The sequence below is a fragment of the Anser brachyrhynchus genome (assembly GCF_964034855.1).
Source record: "Anser brachyrhynchus genome assembly, chromosome: 2".
Lineage (NCBI taxonomy): Eukaryota > Metazoa > Chordata > Aves > Anseriformes > Anatidae > Anser > Anser brachyrhynchus.
In genome coordinates this window covers 41,991,204-42,006,450 of record NC_137695.1, presented here as the reverse complement: position 1 = coordinate 42,006,450, position 15,247 = coordinate 41,991,204, and the positions used below count along the sequence as shown (strand labels likewise).

The following is a 15,247-nucleotide window of genomic DNA, read 5'->3' as shown; positions in this document are numbered from 1 at the left end:
AAAAAAAATAATTTCACATCCTTCCCTTTACAATGACACTTTCAGTTAAGCCATTTCATGTTTCTGCTGCAATTTTCATAATGCTTGTATCAAAGGTTGCTATTGACATTTTATCTCATTTTTCAATGTTATTGGAACACACATGTTTTCTGATAAAATTGAATTTTATGTAAGTCATATTTTTATTGATGCAACTTTTAAAAATTTTAAAAAAATTAACCCCCCTGAGAAAACAACTTGTGTAAAATGTTATAAAAATGAAAAATTTCAATCAAAATGCAAAATTTAAATAACATCCATTTGCCTCTCCTGCTAAAAAGATTAAATTTTTTCCTTCAGAAGTTTTTCCATCTGTAACTTTCAGTCAGATGTCTTCAAAATAAAGAGAACTCCCTTCTTGATTGCAGTGGCGGTCACAAACCCTTATGTACATGGGAACTAAGTGGCCCTGTTGACTGCTGCTTGGCTGGACTCGGGCTCGGGCTCTTAGTACTGATTAGAAGCTGAAGCTTGTATGGTTATGGAGAGGAGGGGATAGGATGTGTCTGTGCGATGAGATGTCTAATACAGGTTACATTGTGAGTGAGCTACCATGAATCAAACACACACTGCAACCTTGACTCCGCAAGGCGGATTAACAACAGAAGATATGCTGAGGAATGTACTGCTAATGTTTGCTTCACACTGCCAGCAGAAAGCAGCCCAGGAGACGGCACACCTTCTCCTGGGATTAATTACCGCTACATCCGTGATCTCCCACCAGTTTTGAGGCAGTGCCACGGTTCCCACTCAGAGCCATTCCCACTGCGTGCAGGAAGGGGAGCGACCCTAGCAGACCTTCACATGATGTCAGGCTGAGTCTGAGTCTTCACGGCTGTTCAACCCCCTGAGAGCGGTTTAAAGAACCCTGAGGAGCAGAAGGAATTTTTAAAAGTTATTATTAACCTAAAGTTGATGGAGTCCCATGGGGAGAGTAGATGAACACTGACAAAGATCTGTAGCTCTGACTCCACTCGGTGGGGATATCCAGATTCCGTTTGGAGGACAGCGCTTATTAACCTACACTTCCCACTGGTGGCACACACTCAGCAGGAAAGGGATGATCTGTGCTGTACACCCCTGTAAGCAGTGGGATTGCCAAGCTACTGCTGGGCTCAGAGCTTGTCAGAAGCTGGGAGCCCAAAACCTGCATCTGCACCCTGCGAGGCAGCAGCTCCAGGTCCTGCTGAGCTCGGGAGCTGTCAAGGTCCTGCTGAGATGGAAACAGCATCTTCGCTTTTTTTTTTTATCTCTTCCTTTTTTTTCCCCGCTTGACAACTGCACAGAAGTGCTTGTAGATTGGGACTGTTACAGCCATGCTAGCTTAAACAGCTGTGCTCAGGCACAGACAACAACTCTTGACTGCTACATGAACATGACTGCAGACTAATCCAGCTTGCTGTTCTGACACATTAAAACTAGCTCTGAAATCCCTGTGCTGCCTGTAGACACACCTCTGTGCTGCCAGCACACAGCCAGGCCAAACAGAGGAGAGGGGAGAAGCACAAACAAAACAAAAAATCACGGAGAGATTCAGTAGTTTAGCTTTAAATATAGGTCTACCAACAAACTGTGTATCTATTTAATACCTACATTCTGCAAAGAACTGGTTTGCATTTAAAGCTTAAGTGTGTCTCTGATAGCTAGAAGGATGGACTCCTACCAGAAAACAAACAAACAAACAAACAAACAAAACAACAACAAATAAACAAAAGCAGTCAAAAGCAGCTTAGCAGAGAAGGATCTGGGGGTCCTGGTAGACTCCCAGTTGAACAAAAGCCAGTAACGTGCCCTTGTGGCAAAGACAGCCAGTGATCTTACCACTGTGTGTAAATATCTGATCGGCAGGAGCAAAGAGAACAGAGCCAGACTCTTCCCAGTGGTGCCCAGCAAAAAGGTAAGAGGCAACAGGCACAAACAGAAATACAGGGAATTCCACCTCCTGAACATAAGAAAATAATTTATTATTATTATTTTTTTTTAAACTGTGAGAGGTCAAACTTGGAACAGGTTTTACAGAGATGATATAGAGTCTCAATCCTTGGAGATATTCAAAATCCTGCTGGTCCTGAGCAACCTGCTCTAGATGACCCTGCTTTGAGCAGGTAAGTTGATCTAAGTAAGCTGTCTCCAGATGTGCCCTCAAGTCCGAGCCACTCTGTGATTACTTTCACTTACATCTCTGAGAACTAAAATTCAAGGAAAAATGTTTGAAAGCAGCACAACTTAAGACAGAGATAATTCTAAGCTGTGCAGCACAGCATTTAAGTCCTACTGAAGCATGTTTTTATTTCCCGTTTATGTTATACGTAGTTGTACGATCTGTGTTGTCTGGACAGATGAGATGCATTTCACATGGCACTTCACTTGCAACTGGGAGTTATGAATGCATACCTTGAAAGCAGAATTTGGCTGTAGAGGTTTGGTATCATTTAGACAGGGTTTACAAAACATCTCACCATTGAGCACAGTTTTCATTATGAATCGTGTGAGTAAAGAAAGTCCAATTACAGATGTCCTATTTTTAAAATATTAATTGTAAGGTGCATAGCGGGAAACATTAATTAAAATTGTGCTGGTTTCCACAACAACAGTGCTTCTTGAGAAATGGTTATACTAGCAAACAAATGTTGAAGATACAGAATTATTGCTCAGTGGCATGATACCGTAAAGTAAATTAGTGGTCTTCTTTTTAACTCATAATAGCATCTAAAAGCAAAGGACCAAATCTGTAAATATTTATTCACTTATGTCACTGAATTGTAATCAACAAATTGAGTAAGAACTGACAACATGGTAATGGCCCCTAATAAATATGCATACAGAAAAAGCTTATCTGGAAATTCTTGAGAGGAGATTTTTAAAATGACAACAAGTCACACATGGCCAAACTTTTGGTAAACAAATTCTTAAGAACCTAATGAAGCAACTAACTGATTTCAGTGCATCAAACACTAATTTGCGTGACTACTTTCACACAATCTGTTTTCAGAACACTGCTGAAGGAAGGGAGGCAGGAAGAAAGTTTAAGCCTTTTTAAAAAGATTTTTGGCACCAAAATGATGCTTAAGCTCACCAAAAAGGAAGCAAAGATTTTCATTCCATTTTCTGCACCCAAATTACAGAACAAAATCAAAAACAATGTAGCTAGAAGGCTTAAAACAAACAAACAAACAGACAAGCAAATAAAAAGAAACAAAAATCAATAAAACAAAGCAAAACAAACAACGCTGAACTTTGTTCCTACTTGAGTATCATGTAAACTGTCCCAGTGGTTTCAGGGGGAGCTGAACTGAGCCATGGTAGAACAAGCTTTCTAAAATTCCACATTTTGTTGTTAATTTTAAAAAGCCAGCCAAATGGATTGTAACAGGAAATACATTTTTCCATCTTTCACTTACAATCCTGTCTTGGAAAATTTGAGGCCAACTCATGTCCTCTACAGAAATAGATACAATATGTGCCAAGGGAAAAGAACTGCGCAGGAACAAGCCACCAAGGTTTTCCCTGAAGGCTCCTGTTGGGTTTTGTAGCCTTAAAAGGAAAAAAGGCTTTTTATCCTGCTGGTCCCCAGCTTGCTAAACTGAGATCCCCCAGGTCGGACATGTTATCTTGTGACCAGGTTCACTGAGGGATCCTCTGTGGCTTTCTCTTGCTATCTCCCAGCAGAGCCAGCAGAATTATTTTCATCTCCTGGTATCATTTAAATTTTTTATCAGGATATTTGCTTGAACTAGCAATCTCAGTGGCTCTCAGGAGGCCAGACTGAAGGGAAGTTCAGGTACTCCTAGATGCTGGAAAAGCAAGTTATCACTTCTGTTTTGTACTCCTACAGGTCCAGATGACCTGCAGGTGAGAAGAGGAACCCTACTGCTGACCAGCTTTTTTTCCAAGGCAAGGGAGAGTCTCTACCATGGAGATAACCTCTGCACATGGGCAAAGGAGCTACATCATGGTATCATGTAACTAATGCCTTGAAAAAAAAAATGCACAATTTCAATTTCTCAATTTTCGTGTTTGCAGCAACAAAAAATATCTTTAAAATTTACCAAAGACTAATAGCAGACAAATTCCTTTTAAATGCTTTAAACGATTTTGGTTTACATTTCAAGGCAACAGTTTCAATTTCTACTTCTGTGGATGCTGAATAGGAGTTCCCTTAAGCACAAATCCTAAACAAGGCAGCCCACCAGATACTTACGGCAGCCTTGCCCACAGATCTTACCTCACAGCATTGGCAACCACTGCCTGCTGCTGCTCATTGCGGGAAAAGGGTGATGGAAAAGAGCAGTTAAATACACAATTCCAGGCAATCATCAGTTGGTGAGATGGGGCTGCCCTTTGTTATTAAAAAATGGTTTAAAAGCATCCCAACAAAAGTGATTGGGACTGGTATAGGAGCATCAATAAGTTTTTATTTCTGTTTTTGTTGTTGTTATGGTTTGGTTTGGTTTTTTGAGAGAGGGAGGGAGAGGGAGTCCTTTCTGATCATATGATCATAAGGCTACGTTTTAAAAGTCGTTGCTTGCAAATTTTGTCCTGGGGGGGTTCACAATTTTCTCTTAAAACTTCCTTCACCCTTCTCCACAAAAAATAATAATAATAAAAAAAAAGTTCATTCTTTTCTGGTTAGACTCATTAATTCGATGAACTAAATTAAATCCACTCAAAAAGCTATTTCCTAGAAAAGTTTTCTCTATTTATTTCACTTTTTGTATCTTCATTTCATGTGACAGATGAAAAAAATGCATACAGAAAAATAACGTAGAAAAGAACAACAGACAAAATATTGCTAGACAGCTACAAAAACAGAGGGAGTAGATGTATGCATGTATGTAGCTTAAGGAAAAAATACAGTTGAAGTATTTATAAAACAGAACTAATAATGAGTACTCTGATCTTAAATTTAATCTCATCTGAAATGATTTTTTAAAGCAGCATTCTTAATTCATAGGTCCATTCATAAGAAATGCAGATTTCCAGATAACTCATAAAAATACAGTGTATTCATGCATGACCACAAAAAGTAAGCAAGATTCAATACTATGGTAAAGCGAGGAAATGAAGTGTAAAAACATTTTCCCTTACAGCACCAAATGGGTCACATTCATTTAAGTAAATATTTTGCTGTCTTCAAAGAAGTGCAATCCACGCTTTTTCAAAGCCATGCTTTAGGCGTTGCTTGCAAGCTACCCTACTTTTTTTGGTCTTTATACAGAATTACACACGCAAAAAAAAAAATGTGTTCACATAACACTATCAATGAAATGCCCTTTGCTTTCTACAAATTGTTTGTAAATAACATTTTCTGTCTCCCAAAAAGGTAAAGAATACAATCAGCCAACGTTTTTGTCCGTGTCCTGCTCATTCTTGGTATAAACAAATTTCACTAACTTTAGTCAGCAAGTTGTAATGGCGTGTGGTAAAACTATGATGTGCACTAAAACCTGCAAACTTCTTAATCACTAGCAAGATGCAACAGAATATGCTCTCTGAAAAGCACCAATTTCTCAAAAAGCATTTGGATGGCTTCCTTTTGTGAACTGAGACTTAATGCTTCACGTTCAATCCATGCACACCATTTTCTCCTTTTTTTCCCTAAATTCTAAACATTTTTCCTACACTTACTTCTCCTGAGATTCAGTAGTGACAGTTTCTTCCTTACACTCCTACATATATTTTGCACAAGCTGTTAAACAGAATTAGCCCATGCTTCTCTTTCATATCAGCCTCCATTGGCCAAATTTTTTTCTGTAGAATGTCATCCAACAGACTTCACTGTTGCAAAAGCTCAACAGCAGCCAGACGGTTAAATAAAATGAAGAAGGAAAGTAACTGCGACAGTTCAACATACAATCGGACAGAAGGCTGTCTTTCCTGTGCTCTGACAGACACTAGTAAACTATCCTTAGAAAAATCCCAGTTTTGAATCTCACCTTCCAACTTCTAACTTCTGCAAACAGCTTGGCAGCCAGGCTGAAGAAAGATTTTGCATACTACGGTCATGCAGGCCTTCCAAATGGCCCCAAGAAGTGTTAACTAGATGAAGACTGGTCCCATGTGGCTAGCAGGAAAGTGGTATGAACACAGCATTTGGAAGACAGGTTGAGAGTGTTCAGTGTTAACTCTTTATGCTGCTTTTAAGGGCTCCATAAAGGCACCACTTACAAGCAGATAACAACAAAATGCTTGGTATCACTTGGTTGTTGCAGTCTGCACAATACTATAATCTGGGTTAGTTCTAAAGGATACCATCAGCAAGAGCACCGGCTGAGACATCTGCCTAATCACAAAAAAAGATTCTTTATTTACCCTGAGCATAAAGATACTCTTCAAATTCCATGACAGCTCCTCACTGCAAATTCCCCCTTACTGTTCAAAGCCAGCAGATAAAAATTTGAAAATTGAATTGCCTAGATAAAATCAAGCTTGTAATCTTCATAGACCTAGCAAAACAAAAACATTAATATAAGCAAATACCCCGCACGCAAAAAAAAGAATTACAAAAAGGCAATATTATATCCTGATAATTCATTCAGCTGCAGTCCACTATGATATTTTTAAACTGTGAATAGGAACAACCAGTTTTAAGGCAACAATCTAAGCCGTAAGTGCTATTTTTTAAAATTAAATAAAAATATCAGCAGAGATACCAAGAAGAAAAAAGTGATATTGGAAAACTGACAGATTCTGGGAGATAAAACAATTCATGTCTGAATGCCCTTCCTTCACCATGTGTTAGGACCACATGGCAAGGGGAGAAAATCAACATGTGGGGCATCTGAAACCCATATCACAGAACAGAAGAAACTGGTGTATAATAAAGAAATAATCCATTATGTAAGTGCTGATTTATGATTAAATCTGGAGTCACACTACTCCTTACTGAAAAGTTCTCTGGTACAGGATCCATGGGGAAAATGGTTTAATTCCCAGTAAAGATGTAGTAAGAGGAGTCTATCTGGGATATATTTAATGCTGGCCTTCATACTGAGGGTGCAATTCCAGGAATAAAGAGTTAGTCACCGAATCTCCCTCCACCACACATCTATTCATCTCTCACTTCTCTTCTGCATATCCTGCTCTCTGGAGACAGGCATTCACACCTTTGGGATGCTGCTAAGTCATGTGGGGACATGCCACGCAGAAAACTGCTCTTTCGCAGAAAATTCCAGGAAATACAGTGGACATCCCACTAGGATTACTTTCTTTACATGGATTTCCATTGTCTGTGAGTTGGGTATCTCTGGTGGTTTCACTACACTGCGCTCCTGAACATAAGCACGACTCTGGATCTGCACACCCTCACTTTTCTAATGCATACTAGAAATCGGCAGAGAATATCCTACCTCTACTGCACACACTGTGAAGCCCAATGGAGGCATAAGAAAAAACATAAATGATGTTTAGAAATGGTTTAGTCACAACAACCCTTTTTTTCTTTTTTGGTAAAAGAAACTTCTCTGTGGAATTACAGTCTACCCTGAATGCTGTAAACATTTCTGGTTAGCTCTCTACAAAAACCCACCCAAGAATGGGTGCAACTATCCAGTGAGGGAAGGGAATGACTCAACAGTCTGCAAGCTGAACAACAGACCAAACTGTAGATACAGACCAAGGTAAGCTTTATAATGAATGGAACACCAGTTTCTAAATGACACCTCTGGAGAAAGCAGTGTAGGACAGCAACTCGTAAACACACCTACCTAGCTTAGCCTTAAAAAACAGAGAGGGAACCCAGTGGACCACTTAAAGCAAAACTCCATGGAATCCAAGGGGGAAAATCTCCCTGAAAAATGTGGAAAGCAGCTGAAGAAGTTCATTTCCAGCAATACACACCTCTGTAACTAACTTGGTCAAGCATTGTGTCCTATGTTCTTACAAGTGTCATAAATAACAAAGATTAGGAAAATGTCATTCTTTAATAAAAAATTACTTCTAATTAATGTAGAACTCTCAGTTTTACCACTGCTAGGGTTAGTACAATTTTCCTCACAGAAGGAAAAAAAGACTATAGTGCTAATGCTCTCTCATTTTATATTGAAGAAGTTTCTTTGGCTAAGCAAAGACAGCAGATTCATGTAAAATGAGAGTGCTTCCCACCAACCACACGGATAAAAAAGGCTCAAATTCTCTTTGCAGTCTTGCTGGTCTAAATGCAAATAATCTAGTCAATAACGTTAGATTTCCACCAAAACAACTGAAAGCAAAACACATCCCAAGAGATCTATAGTCTGACTACTGATGATAAGCTGAGAGAGCACAGCCCCAGCTGCTCAATATTACACCAAGAAAGAGGTGGGAAGGTTCAGAGAAAACTGCACATATTGGTTTCACTTCTATTCACAATTTACCCCTGCTATTTCACTCACCCACTCTCTCTTCACCAAAGCATGAAATGCCAGTTGCTTAGATTTAAGCTGTTCAATATTCAGCTACTGCCATCACAAATTACTAAGTAAATTAGCAAAATGCCACCATTCCACATAATAACTTCATGCTAGCCAAATGTATATTTTTGGATGCTTCACTGCCCTCTCCAACTCTTCTGCCCTCCCACCTCTGAACAAGCCACAGCACCTGCACCAAGCTGCAGCTCTTGCTCCTTCCCCGAGGCAGCATGCTCTTCCCTGAAGACCACTGTGGGTGCACTACACACCATGGGTACTTTTCCCCCAAAGCCCCACCTGCGCCTATACCTTTCTGAGCATTGCATCCCATGAATTACCCCTTTAGTTACTGCATGCTACGTAGACCATGCTCACCACCCTCCTTTGAACCCTATTTGTAACCAGTGGATGGCTGCCTGAGTTAGCTTAGCCCTCAGTGAAGGAAAGAGAACAGGAAGAAGGAAAGCCTGGGAATAGGGACTTTATCTGTGTTTTTCAGGAAACTTCCTCACCCAGTGACTGCTGGCTCAGATACAAGATTCACAGGTTTAATTTTGGTGGCTTTCTCCCTGCTAATACTATTTTAGCTCAAACATGCTGTAGCACATTGTGCACTGACTGTGCTAGCCTGGGTAGGGTGAAAAAGCTCAAAACACACTGGTAGGAAAGGTGAGGACTTCATTAAGAAAAAAAATAGATACACTGAGTGCTCAAAACTGGGCAGTAGAGGATGATATGCTATGTAGGGACTTCCAACATAAACCAGCAGGTCCCAAAAAGGATACAGTACTACATTTTTGTATCAATACCTCCAAACCAATGCTTCAATAAATTAATAAGAAGGTAATTTTGAAGGACATAAAGACTAGTTCCATTCCTCTCCAATCTGGACCTGCTTTTTTTACCTACTCCTTTTTAAGGTAGCTCAGCTTCCATCTCTGCTTCATGGCTTCTAATCCACTTGTTCCTAATTTTAAGTATTTGCGGCCTGGAAGATTTAAAAACAAAGGGTAGGTGACAAACTGAAGGAACAAACAGTGGCTGTGGAGGAAGCCCACTGCAGGAGCTGGACCACCTCACTGGAGGGCAGGGTGGAAAGCAGCCAGGGGATGTCTCCCTCCTGTTCATGAAAAGACAAGGGGCTGTGAAAGGTTGTTTTCCCACCAGATTGCGGCTGTATCACACCTACCACGCAGTGATCTAGAGCACCCCTGCCACACATACAATTAAATTCCGTCCAGCCACTGCTGACCACCCCCAGTGCACAGCACATGGCACGCTTTAATTTAGCATTAGCAAAATACCAATAGCCCCTGGAGAGACTTGGATTTAATTCCACACCAAAAAATATGTTCAGTATACTGGAAGCAAAGCAGCAGCAGCGAATGATAATTATTAATTGTCAGCCCTTTGATCATTTTCATACCTATACCGACTGTCTTGGAAAGGATAGCTCCTCTTCCCCAACAGGATTACAGTAACAATATTTTTCTGAAAAGGAAGAACATTTCAGATTGCAAATGTTAGCTCTATATTTCCTTTCTAAACTATTCATATTCTGGAAGCAGAGGAAACAAAATTTCGATATGTAAAAATGCAACTCAAATATTTTCAGCAGCCCAGCAAAATCCTCTTGCACACATTCTTGAGAGTTAAAAAACAGATCCGCTGCGAGGCACAGCATGTACCTCATGGCAACAGTGCAGATTTATGCTCCTGTTGTCTGGGAAGTCACTGCTATGTAAAAGGATATGATTGGCTTTACAGGTCAAGGTAAAATCCATTGTCCTGGAACAGACCGAAAATGGAAAACAAATCTAGTAGTCTAAACGCATAGAGCTACTGGAAGGGTTTCAGAGATAGGGTACATCACCACTGATTTATACAGTTTAAATGGCACAGTCAATTCCTTTCTTTGCATGCTCCTCCATTTGACAACTTCGCATTTTGGTTTATATTTTCCTTGCTTTTCAGCCTTTTTGGAAACTCACACAAAGGCAAAAGATGTCACATTTCCCCTGGAACAGAATTGGCTTATGACACACTGTATAATTCCAAAAATACATAATGTATTAATTTGACACACTCCTGTCATCAAGACTAATTTCTAATATCTTCTTTTCCAGATACAATTAAAGTAATTCTCCGCCTCAGCCATCTAATTTGTATCATTTGCAGAGTGAGAGTTTCTTCCCACTCTCCCCAAGGACCTTCACATATGAGATCCTAAAATCAATGGGGAGAGGTCTGCTGGAGCCTCTTATTGCACTTAGTATGTTTTCACCCCAGCAAGTCACTTTTACTGAGAGCTGCTTTTCTCAGCCAACACGTCGTTTTTCCCCCCCCATCTTTTCTTGACTATTTTTTCCCTCTTTTTCTGTGCATTGGTGTTTCCCCAACCCTTATGTTTCAGTTACCATTACCTTGGTTGTGCTTTCTGGATCTCTGTGTCCTGCCTCATTGTCAGCACCAGACTATCATGCCTGCTACAAATTATCTAAAATTTTAAGAAGGATGACAGCAGTGATCCTGTACGATACTCTCCAATTCTAGGAGTCCTGTCTGGCAACTGCTCAGGTAGATGCATAAAACCTAAATGTGGCATTTTCTGTAAAACAGGTGTGCTTCTGCTATATAAACTTTATGTCTTTCTACCTTCTCTAGATTTACAGCAGTTACTCTTCTGAGATAAAAAGTCAGGGACAGAGGGAGATGGGATATCTGTATATATTGAAATGCTGTATAAAGTCTTCTGGGGGACAATTAAGTATATAGTCTGTATCAGAGATCCACCTGCTTATGGGTTCGTGAGTTATACACCAGCTCAGACAAGATGCCATTTCACCTTCACAACAGACCTCACTTGGTTAAATATTACATGTATCTAGCAGAAAGCAGAATTACTGCCCAAGGCACCATTAAAATGCAAAAGACCTTTTTTTCTCCGTTTTTTCCGCTTCCCATAATACTGAGCTACCCCTGCAGTGACCTAAGATGAGGTGACAGCTGACTCGGAGGGGACAGACACAGCACTCTCAGCGGCACCACAGGCAGTGCTGTCACAATCTGACCTGGCAGCTCTGTCCTTCCCTTATCTGCCTCATCACATATCTTTTGCTCCCTTGCATCCCTTAATTAAATGTACACACACATCAAATGACCTGTTGCTTTTTCTTTTTTTTTTTTTTTCCACAGAACATCCAAACATCAAATTCCCTGGTTTCAGAGTTTGATAGAGCATAGAATAACAGGAGGAGACCCAAAAACACAGGAAACCCACCCCAAAGAGTAGCATGATGTTGCTGACATCAGTCTTGCCTCTCTACATCAGCTCTCAATTAAACTACCAAAAGAAAAGGAAGCTTCCCAGAAATATAGATACTGGCCATTATTTTTCATAGCCTTCTATACGCAGCCATTTGCACTTGTGAAAGACAACTCCAAAACATTATTCTGACTCTATGCATCATCAAATCAAAACAGTGAAGGTAATGTACCAGCATACTCCCTTTTCACCGCTTCCTTTGACCATTCAGAGATGTCTGTGAAAAACACAAACCAATATTTTAGGCTGGTTATTAGGAGAAATTTCTTTGCTGAAAGGGTTGTGCGGCATTGGAACAGGTTGCCCTGGGAAGTGGTTCAGTCACCATCCCTGGAGCTCTTCAAGAAATGCCTAGATTTAGAACTTAGCATGGTTTAGTGGTGGACTTCAGTACTCGGTTAACTAGGAATAGATGATCTTAGAGGTCTTCTCCAACCTGAATGATTCTATGATATTCATAATTTTAAAGATTCCCTTTCCATGTCCTCTGTCATTGTGTTTTGCTCATGGTCTCATCATCAAAAATCAAAACACCATTCACTGTCATGAATCTGCATACCCTGCATATAAAGGAAAATATTTTTGGATCTGGTCCAAGTGACCTGGCTGTGTCACGTAACCCTATAGCAATCTTATGAGTTCTGGCTGCAAGGAAGAGGTGAAAGCAAAAACAAGTGCTGGTAGCTGCTGAGGACACCTGTGGATTAACTACATAGCATTGCATATGCGGGCTGAGGTTGATTGTGCTTTTCCTTCCCATGTGCCTGGTCAAGCAGGCCAGCTAAATGCACACAGTACTGGCATGGAGATTTGGTGTTGGATGTGCTCTTTATACCATATACATTAGCTAATTCTAACAAAAATACCTCCAATTCTGTCCAACACAGAACAAATAAATGGAGCTAAAGGCCACCACCAGGCTGGAGAAAACGGCCCTGACTTGGGCAAGAAGCTCTAAAAGAAATAGGAAAGGCTGGAAGATGTCTTCATAGAGTCAAACAGACTCTTAGTCATGTCTTTGTTAGCAACTGCTGTTCTTCCGCTAACTTTGCACAAGGTATGTTTGATGCCTGATTTTTCAAAAAGATTAAAAAAAAAAAAGAAGAAATAAAAATCATTTTGTGGCTTAGGCTAGTAAAGCTATAAAAGCCAAAAGCCTCAGACTATAGATTATCCTTTGGTCTACCTCATTACACACCTTGTGTGGCAATTTATTATGGGAAAATTTTACCTAATTAAATTTATTATCTATTGATTTTTTTTAACTTATTTAATTAAAAACTTCCCAAATTATGTAATTTATTATGGCATGACCATTGTTAATGAAGCTCACAAAAGGTACTGTTGGATAACTTCATGTAAAGGTGATGAAGCAGAGCAGAATGAGGGATTATGTTTTCAGAATTCTGATGCAAAAAAGCCTGAAATAAATGCAAGTTGTGAGCGTTTGGAACAGAGGGTGTTTTCATTGTAATTATTTCAGACTGCATGCTGATTGCAAAAGATTAACATAAATAGGAGTTGTTATTGCAGAGGTTTCTATTCTTGCTAGGAAATCCCTTGAATATAGGAAATGGAATTAAAAACATGAAGGCTCTGTACCACAGCATCATAATTTCTGTTCTATTATTTTTTCTACTTAGATATACCAAAATAAAACATAAATAAAACATCTTCAGATGTCCTTGAAGGGAAAACACCACTTTTCTCCAGTAACATGACAAAACATCAAGATATAACCTCACAGCCCAGGAGCGAGCGTTTTGGCAGATACTTGCTCTTCCCTCCCAGAAGTGCCCTTACATTACATGGCATGAGGCTACCCTCCAGAGCCTACAGTTCTAGCTGCAGGCCATGCAGTCAGTACAATAAAAAACATAGCAATTAGCAGCTTTTAACTTCCTCTCCCCTCCATTCACAACAGCTAATTGGACACATAAACAATTCACATCTAATTTCAATTATTTTCTACTCCCTTTCCGCATTAAGCAGTGGCAAAAATTAATGTACTACAATGCATTTAGTCTGGAAAAATAAAAGTCTTCTTTCTGATTTTTTTTTAAATAAAAAACAGAAGTAAATAAAAATATCTGATGATGGTACTGGAATCATGTATAATACATCTCATTACATCGTTACTTCACTTTTTATGATTTGCCTTGTTGTATCACTAGGTTCACAACATACAAAAACCAAGAAGAAAAGTAAATGGCTTAAGGCTGGGTTCTTTGAATGTGTGATGAGGTCTATTACTGTAACACTTTTGGTTGGTTGGTTGGTTGGTTTTAAGGAGAATTAGACATCTATCCAAGCTCTTTGGTTATTAGTGTGCCAGCTGTATGAAGTACAGTATCCTCTACACTCGCAGAATGTAAGAGTCAAAGTTGCTACCTGTTCAAAGGAGAGTGGCTACAGTGATCAGCATAATACCTCTCTGTAGGCTGCACATTATTTTCTATTGTTCTGTACTAAACATGACACAAATAGGTCATAAGGAGCTTTCCATACATAAACATGCCTCCACATATGCTGTCTTGCAGTCTCACAAATGGCATGACAGTCAGCCACACCACCACTGGCCAGACCCTAGACCTTCACCCATCTGCCTGGAGACCAAGGGCCTGTGAGCAACTTCTCTTTATATTCTTCAGCCCCGTGTTTGCTCTGTACTGGGTGGTGCCAGCAGCGGGTCAGCCCTAAGCCCAGTTTTCTTGGCCCGGGGAGGAACTCTGCTACCTCAGACTTGCTGTGCTGTGGGGCCATCACGCACCAGGAGATGGGGTTGGGACTCCGGGCACTGCCACCGCCCGCCCCAGCCAGGAGATGGGCCTGGCCCCTTCCCAAAAGACATCACGCCGAGAAGGAGGGAGGTCACACTGTGGCCAGCAGCTTGAGCACTGCCATGGAGCATGTCTGTCTCACAGTACAGACACTGCTGTTGTGCCTAGCAAAGGCAGTTTTAGTAGCAAGCTCCACTGACAGCATAGCACATCTCATAGTCCAAATTTGTCCCTCTGTTTCAATGTTATGAAACAGTTCCATCGACTGCAGATCGGGTACAGCTTTAAAATAAAATGTACTAGCACAAAAACAGCAGCCCTGTCTAACATTTACAGAGAGACTTTCAGCGCAGCGGATCTCATGAGATTTTTTTTTTTTTTTAAGTCTTTCCAAGCCAACTGTATAATGCCACAGGTTTTCACAAGTGTAGCTAATGGCAGAGTTTGGGTCCCTGCACATATGATTTCTCCTAGTCACTACTAACTGCAAGGGGTGAGCTGCTGACAGAGCATGAACATTACAGAAAAGGGGAAGATCTGTTGCAGTGGCAGAGGGATTCACCACAAGCAGGACACAACCACTGGGGTTTCAAAAAAGAGGGAATGAACGATAAATAAGAGAGAATTGCTCCTTCTGGAACACAGAACAGTAGGGTTGCAGCAGAAATTTTACCATACATGCAGAGGGGAGGGAGGATTTATGGGCACAATTA

The 15,247-nt window shown here is 40.3% G+C and overlaps 1 protein-coding gene across 5 annotated transcripts in view; it reads right to left on the bottom strand.

The window, feature by feature from the left end:
• Positions 1 to 15,247, bottom strand: part of LRRC3B (leucine rich repeat containing 3B) — a 47,107-nt gene that overhangs the window by 18,900 nt on the left and 12,960 nt on the right. Inside the window, exon 2 of one of the 5 annotated variants that reach the window (XM_080579151.1) lies at positions 9,856 to 9,920. The exons of the other annotated variants lie outside the window; for them this stretch is intronic. The gene's annotated coding sequence lies outside the window, so the exon portion shown is untranslated. The remainder of the gene's footprint in view (positions 1 to 9,855; positions 9,921 to 15,247) is intronic. 5 annotated transcript variants of the gene reach the window in all.